The following is a 7,576-nucleotide window of genomic DNA, read 5'->3' as shown; positions in this document are numbered from 1 at the left end:
CACGCCGCTCGTGCTCGTGCACGTGCGCTGCATTCGAAAAAACGAGGTAGGCTGCGCGTGACCGCGATGTACGGAATTGAAAAGCCAAAAAACAAACAGAAGATGATGGTTCTGTTACGTGTACATTGACACCGTTTGGTCCTGTGCGTGTACGTGTTGCGTGCGCGTGTGTTTGCGTGTGCGTGCGCGTGTGTCGGTGTGTGTTCAGAGAGTGTATACTGAAACTGTGGGCCCCATGTGCATGAAATGTGGCCCCTTTTTATACAGTCTATTGTTGCCCTCTGCATTTTTTTCCCACCTGCCCCATAGTGGTAGTGTGGGCCACTTCCATGGCCGCTCATATCTGCATGTGCAGACGCATGGTACTCTGAATGCAGGACTTGCAGCAATATGTCTGCAGCTTATTGATGCGACCCAGGACGCCTGGAAGAGCCAGAGTGCAAAAAAGGAGGAAAGCTTTGCCCTGGAGTTGCAAAAAATTACATCACAATATTAAATCATAACTCATCTTTTCATTGCATACAAAAAGAAGAATATATATATATATATATATATATATATATATATATATATATATATATATATATATATATATATATATATATGCACACACACACACACACACACACACACACACACACACACACACACACACACATAGCTGTTTTCTTAAGTTTATCGTGTTAAAACAGTTCTACCAACCTCTTTGTTTTACAGCCAAATGTTTTAACCTATCACATCATCAACCTCAAGTGCAAACATGTTCACATTTGCCCTTTGAGCTGGTACTAAAAATGTAAGACAGCCAATTAGAATAAGGTATTGAGCGGGAGTCACCACCTAAAGCCTGCACTCAAGGGCTCGGTTTAAATGTCCCCTGTTACTTTGACGCAAGTCTCTAAGGGCCCAGGGCTGAAAAGTAAGCACATGCTCCTGTTGACTTTCCAAACTTCAGACTCAAATGTGCACGACACTACAGGCTGGTGTTGGGGAGGTTCATTGGATAACTGTAATTGGATGTTAAATCACACAGTTGGGGCTTGAGATGGTAAACTGTGCGTCGACAATTACATTATCAATGACGGTGCAGGTGAAATCAATTCAAGTCTTCAGTCTTCAATGCTAATCGGGGGATCATTGGAACTGCACGGCTCAAAAATAGGGATTCCCCCCTGGGGCAAATAAAATGCTGCGTCGGGTTGGGCTGAACCAAGAATAATTAAAATCAATCACTTTGAGCTGATGATGGAAGTCTCGCTTTACTTCTCTCTTCTGTTGAGAGTTTCACATGCGCAGTGCGGATCGTGGAAAGAGGCATCGGTTCAAAGCAAAGGTAATCACAAGCGAGCGTCTCAATTACCCTGGAAACAGGAGTCTAGATGAGAGAGCATGTGGGCGAAACACTGTGACACACTGTGACTTTGTTGTGCTCTATTTGATGAAATTAATATGAAACATGACAATTAACTTCCACCTTTGATATTTTTGTTATAAACAATTTGTATTTGCGAAAGTAAAAATTGACATTGGGCAACAAACTTGACATTGAACACTGAACTGAGCTATGATATGTGCACAGAGCCCCTGATGTGCTTTCAGACTGAACGTGAAGTGAACATCAGAATCGTTGAAGAGTTGCAAACATCCACAACTGAAGTCCAACAAAGATCAAAGCTCAACAGTCCGTTTGTTGGCTTTCAATCGCGCAGACAGTGAAGAAGACCATGATGCAGAAAGCTATGAAAAAGCTAGGAAGTGTTCCTTGAGCGTATTTGGTTCCACTTACTGTTCCTCAAAGGTGAAGCATGAACTTCTGATCTATAAACTAGAGTTTGGGTTCTGAAGGCAAATGCCGGCACTTGGATGTAACCCAGAGACATTATTAGACGCTCAGAGCAACTAACGTCGAATATAGAGCGAGATAGTTTCCCATCAGGGTCGGCGGGACCGGCGGTGGATGTATGGGTTTCCTTTGGTGGCAGTGAAAGGCTGCGAGGAACACAAAAAGCAACATGAAGGTGCAGTAATGTAACTTTCCAATTTGAACCAGCAAATTCAATGGATACACTTTGAAGTTTTGACAGAGGCTGACATTTCTATGCATTTTCTATGACAGGGTGATTTGTCATATTCAGACGCGTTAATCCAAATGAACCAGGAACACCTGCAGCCCTGAATAACTGTGTCTGTTTTGGTGGAACAAATGTGCCAGAGGCTCTTTAGCAGGCCGACACTAGAGGCTACTGAGCTGAACGTCCCCAAACTAAGAAATAGCTCCTACTGTAGTAGAAAAGTCAACGCATTATTTAAATACTTTGTTCAACGCTTCTCTTGTAGTTCAAACACGCTGTGCTGTCGCAGCATTTTTGTGGAATGTTTTAAGTCAACGTGGTCTCTCTCACTTTGCAGACTCTTAGCCAAACACCCACAACGCTTTAACACACTTATAACATCACAAGGTCACGTCCACACTTTGTCATAGAACCACAAGGTAAGGTGTCCCATTAGGTGACTCCTGAATACGTGCAGTGATGTGTATATAATTACACTCTTGTGTCATATCATTTCAGTTCAAACGTCCCTCCACACACCACTTTACTGGTGAATTATAAGACGTGTGTGTGTGTGTGTGTATATATATATATATATATATATATATATATATATATATATATATATATATATATATATATATATATATACTATTAAATACAATCACTGCTTTTGTGTAAAAGCCATATGTCGCATAGTCCCTGTTTATTTTACGCGCGGTAAAAAAAAAACTCCAGATTCCAATTAACAAAAAAATGTTGTAATGAATTCATTTGCCTTTTCACAGTTTTTGTCAGGTACCACAGTAGTTTTGATGTTTTTGATGAAAGCTGTGTGCAGGTTTTCTTGATTTCTAGGGATCCAATTTCCAAAGATAAGTCATTTAAAATCCAGTTACAGTTATAAATATTTAGAAGACTGTCAAGCACATGGCCCTAAATATTCTGGACAAACCAGACGCAGAACGACAGCACAGCATAATAGAACCGGTAGTAGCCTAATAACAATGTTTTTTATTTATTTATTATCATTTGATGATTATGATCTATTTGCTAATGTTTCTTTTTGGACAGATTGGTTGCCTGTCGTAGCAAATTATGTTTTATTCATTTGTATTTTTTGTTTGCGAACTGTTAAGTCTCAAATGGTTCACACAGAACACAGGTTTTAAATGTCTAACAGTATGATTGCCACTCTTGCTAACTAAAGCATTATTACACTTTTAATGTCGTTAAGTTAAAGGATAACAGTGTTTTTTCTTGGAAAAAGTCGCTTGAAGAACAATCCTTGGTTAGAGAGCACATGTAAATATACTTCATCTACCCTCTATATTTATTTATCCGATGTTCCCTGAACTTGTTGTCTTCTAATCATTTTTGATGCTCAGCTCGAGCTCCTGAAGTGACCCAAATTCCCCAAAGGGATCCTTCAAGCTTCATCTGATTTAATCCAGGACATTTTTTCAAACAATTCACGTTGCTGCAGACCTGATTCACTTCTAACTGTCATATTGTTTCACATGTGAGAAGTCCTCCATCTCACCTTTCACCGCCACTTGACGGCTCTCAATACGTTTCATAGCAAACAGAGAAGCAATATGATTACGTTTCCATTACCAAGGCCTGTTCTGTGCAGAAATGATGTCGTTTGTATTTTGTACCATTAATCTCATTCAAAACTATTTGAATTCATTACTTACCATGTTCTTGTATTTCTGTGGATCTTTGATGTTGAGTGTTTCAGGCACTTTTCCTCTTTCCGTCTCATGTTACTTGAGACTTCAACTTCACTCCAATTCAGAAAGAATTCCACTCATTTGTTTTTACTGCTCTAGTTACTAGTTTTCAGTAAAGACGTTTTGTTTTTTTCATACAAAACATATCATGACCATATTAGAGGAAATAGGCCAACTACAATAGCAAATGCTACTTGTATATAATATGATATAGGACAATAAGATAAACTATACGAGACACATACAGTAGGAATATTTCTGAATTATACTCCTTTCGGTATGTTTTGCTAATAATACCTATGTGACATTTTGACAAGTATTTTTATTGCAAAAGTCCTTGTTCTGCATCAATCATAGCCTAATCCCTGCCATTAACCTGTTAATATTCCTACGATCCTCGCTGTAAACCTGATTTTGCATGGCACATATTGTAAACATATGGGACTTTTGCATTTGAACTCCTCTGCACAGCAAAATCCCTCCATAATAAATAAAGTCTTAGTACGTTCACTTAATAAAAGGAGCTGAATTCTTCCCCCAGCACTGGTTAGCGGGATAAATAGTCTCCATGTTACCCCTCATTGTTACTCAATTTGTATTCAAGTAAAACACCAAAGCTGCACAGTCGTCTTCTAACTCTCTCTAAAAGCCCACACTGTAAATGTAAAACACGAGAGCCTGAGCCTTTATTGTCTGGATTAATAACCCTATAGTCAGAGGTAATGGCTTACTGGAGCCACTGTTCTTTTCTTCTTCCTCCTCAACAGTGAATCCTCTGAGATCTGTCGAAGCGCCTCGGGGGAATCTCAAGCGTAGACTATGAGGAATACATTGTTCAGTAACTGGCTCCAAACCAGCACTCGATGTGAAACCTACTCCTCCTGTGTAACTTGTCAGTTAATTACACTTATGCTTATTTTGGACAATACATTTCCTCAAAAAAAGGGAAACGAATGAGTAACGATTATCCAATACCCCCCTCCTCTCCGCTCCGGGTTGATTGTTTGAGGATCAATAAGACACATACAGGCTCGGTGTTTGATTGAAGCATGCTTTTCTGGCTTTGTTTACACAGAGATTTAGTGGGTTGAGGATGTTTATTTTCACTGTGAAATGTATAGCCTTTTCTTCCCTCCTTTGCTACAGAGTCTGACAGTGAGGCGGCGGCATGTTTTTACTTTGAGGCAGTAAAAGATGTAATTTGTCATGTCAAAGTATAATTTATGATTTTTACAAAAGGTTATGTATTCCGTGACGGGTCAAATTCAACATAATAATCATCATAATTGACTTTTTTTTTTTGACAAACAAGATCCACACTGTGCGGAGAATAGTGCATTAGTCGTTACATCCCACGTCTCTTTACGCAGTGAATGACACCATTTCAAGTGAAATACAATGAGTGTAACACGAGAATAAAACAGCAAGAAGTAGCCAGGAATAATTACCTCCCCCGAATAATGGAAGTGTGATACTAAATAAAAGCCAGGCAGAGTTTTAGACAAGAAACAGAGCAGGTACTGGATGGTGAAATGACCCAGTCTGAGAGATAGACAAAGGAACATTAGTGGTTTCTGAGTTTTCAAGCCTAGAATTTCCTTTTAAAACTTTGAAGGAGTTGGTAGTCGATGCTCACCAGGTCAAAGTCTCACTGTTTGACCCCACAGTGAATAAAGGCATTTATTGAGCTGGATCAATGCATTTATTGAGCTGGATCAATGCATTTATTGAGCTGGATCAATTCATTTATTGAGCTGGATCAATGCATGTGACTGAGAGAGGTGACAACTGATCACGCAAATAACTTTCATGCTTTTCTATAAAGTATGGGAAAAGCTACCAGTTCTATGAGACCTTTGTTTGAAATTGTCATAATTTCAAATTTGAAGAAATTGGCTTGAGGTCACCGTGACCTTGACCTTTGACCTCCAAAATCGAATTAGATCATTCTTGTTTCCAGGTGGACGTTCGTGCCGCATTCGAGCACATTAGCTGGAGGTGTTCCTGAGATATCACCTTCACAGGACAGACAAAGCTAAAACAATACACCCAGCGCAGAGGCATACAAAGTCTACGTTTAATTTGACTAAACTGTGACTCTCTTGATCACGAACTGGACTCATTTTGCTTGACCCATAAAAAAAGCTCACAAGGGGCCCCGCGTGGGGCAGACATTTGCCGTGGGCCCCAAATGACCCTTTTGTTCATGGTAAGTAGGTTAAACATAGGAAAACTGCAACATGGACGTAGCAACACAGGTAAACAGGACGTGTATTAATGCACGATCCACTTTGAGACCCTTAATTATTTGAGTGGGTATCATGATGTAGTGGTGCACATTCCAAAACAAATTGGCAATTCATCAAAACCAACTGACACACAACGAGTATGAGGCCTTTGAGGTCTGGCGCCGGGGGCCGTTACTCACTTTGCTAATAATACAGCTCGGTCCTTAAAGCTTTTTATATATATATATATATATATATATATATATATATATATATATATATATATATATATATATATATATATATCTTTGAATATTACAAAGACATTTTTCAGAGGCTGAAAAAAAGATGACTTAATATTCAAATAAACTTTATATAAATATCAATTTATGAAAACTCATAACATTTTCTCCTCACTCCTCACAAAAAAAACCCATATAATATATGCAAAGTCTGTATTTAGATTCTTATCCTTCAATGATGCTGCATTACTCTCATTGTTAATTGTATGCCTGCGGCATTGCGTCGCATGAAATCTGTTAGATATCTCCTGCATCATTATAAGCACATTTCCTTGTAATTCAGAATTACATATTTGGTATTCTGGGAAACCTTGGGCTCCAGACTAGAGTGAACGCTTATGCTTATGGGTTTGAGCAATCCTTGTCTGCACAGCAGGAGCTTGTAATAATGGGCCCACCAAATGGCTGATGCGGTTTAGCTGCAGCACTATAAGAGAACATTAAGTTTAAGTTAGGAAGTGATCTTACTAACATGCTTGAATTAGCCCTAAATACAACTGAGGCTGATGGGAATGTAGCTTTGAGCAAATTTAAATTTTGACTTGATGAGGGCTTTTAATTAAAGGTCGGGATGAACGCTGGTATGGTTCATACATGTCTCTCCCAAATGTCACAGCAATCCATCCTATAGTTGTTGAGGTATTTCAACTAAAAAACCCAAATATCTTCCTGGTGGCACTCGAGGAAAAATCCAGAGGGATTGCCAAAGTAATGAGGATACATCCTCTGGGCAACATGAACGTCTGTTGAAAATGTTGTCCCCATCCATCAAGTAGATGTTGAGTTGCCTTGAAAACTTTGACCTGTTGTCTGCGTGAGAGGAAAAGTCAAAGCATCAACCAAAGACTTTTGAGTTCATCCTCGGGGGAGCATGCATGTCTGTGTAAAATGTAATGGTCATCCATCTAATAGTTATTTGTTGTTTGCTCATATTTCAGTCTGAAGGTAAAAGTCTGTATGTCTTTTCCAAATGTCCACACTTAAAGGCGACGCAATCAGCACCCCACTGTGTCCCAATTGCCCCAACTTCAGCAACCCCGGGATTTTTGCGTGTCTTTGTCGTCCTGTTGCAATTGATTGCACAAACAGGGATAACAGTTCCAGACAGTCTCCCCTCGGTGTTGCAGTTGTTTGAACAAACATTGCGTAATGGGATCAGTGCGTTTCAAACTAAAGTGCTTGTTGGATCACTGAAGAGCGTCTGGAAACTCCCTCGCCCCTCTACACCTTGAGGCAAGTTTTGTAACTTGCAGAGATCA

Source organism: Clinocottus analis, unplaced genomic scaffold (genome assembly GCF_023055335.1).
Source record: "Clinocottus analis isolate CAN_PGR_092001 unplaced genomic scaffold, fCliAna1.0.p SCAF_9, whole genome shotgun sequence".
In the NCBI taxonomy this organism is placed as follows: domain Eukaryota; kingdom Metazoa; phylum Chordata; class Actinopteri; order Perciformes; family Cottidae; genus Clinocottus; species Clinocottus analis.
Note: the sequence above shows the minus strand (reverse complement) of the source record.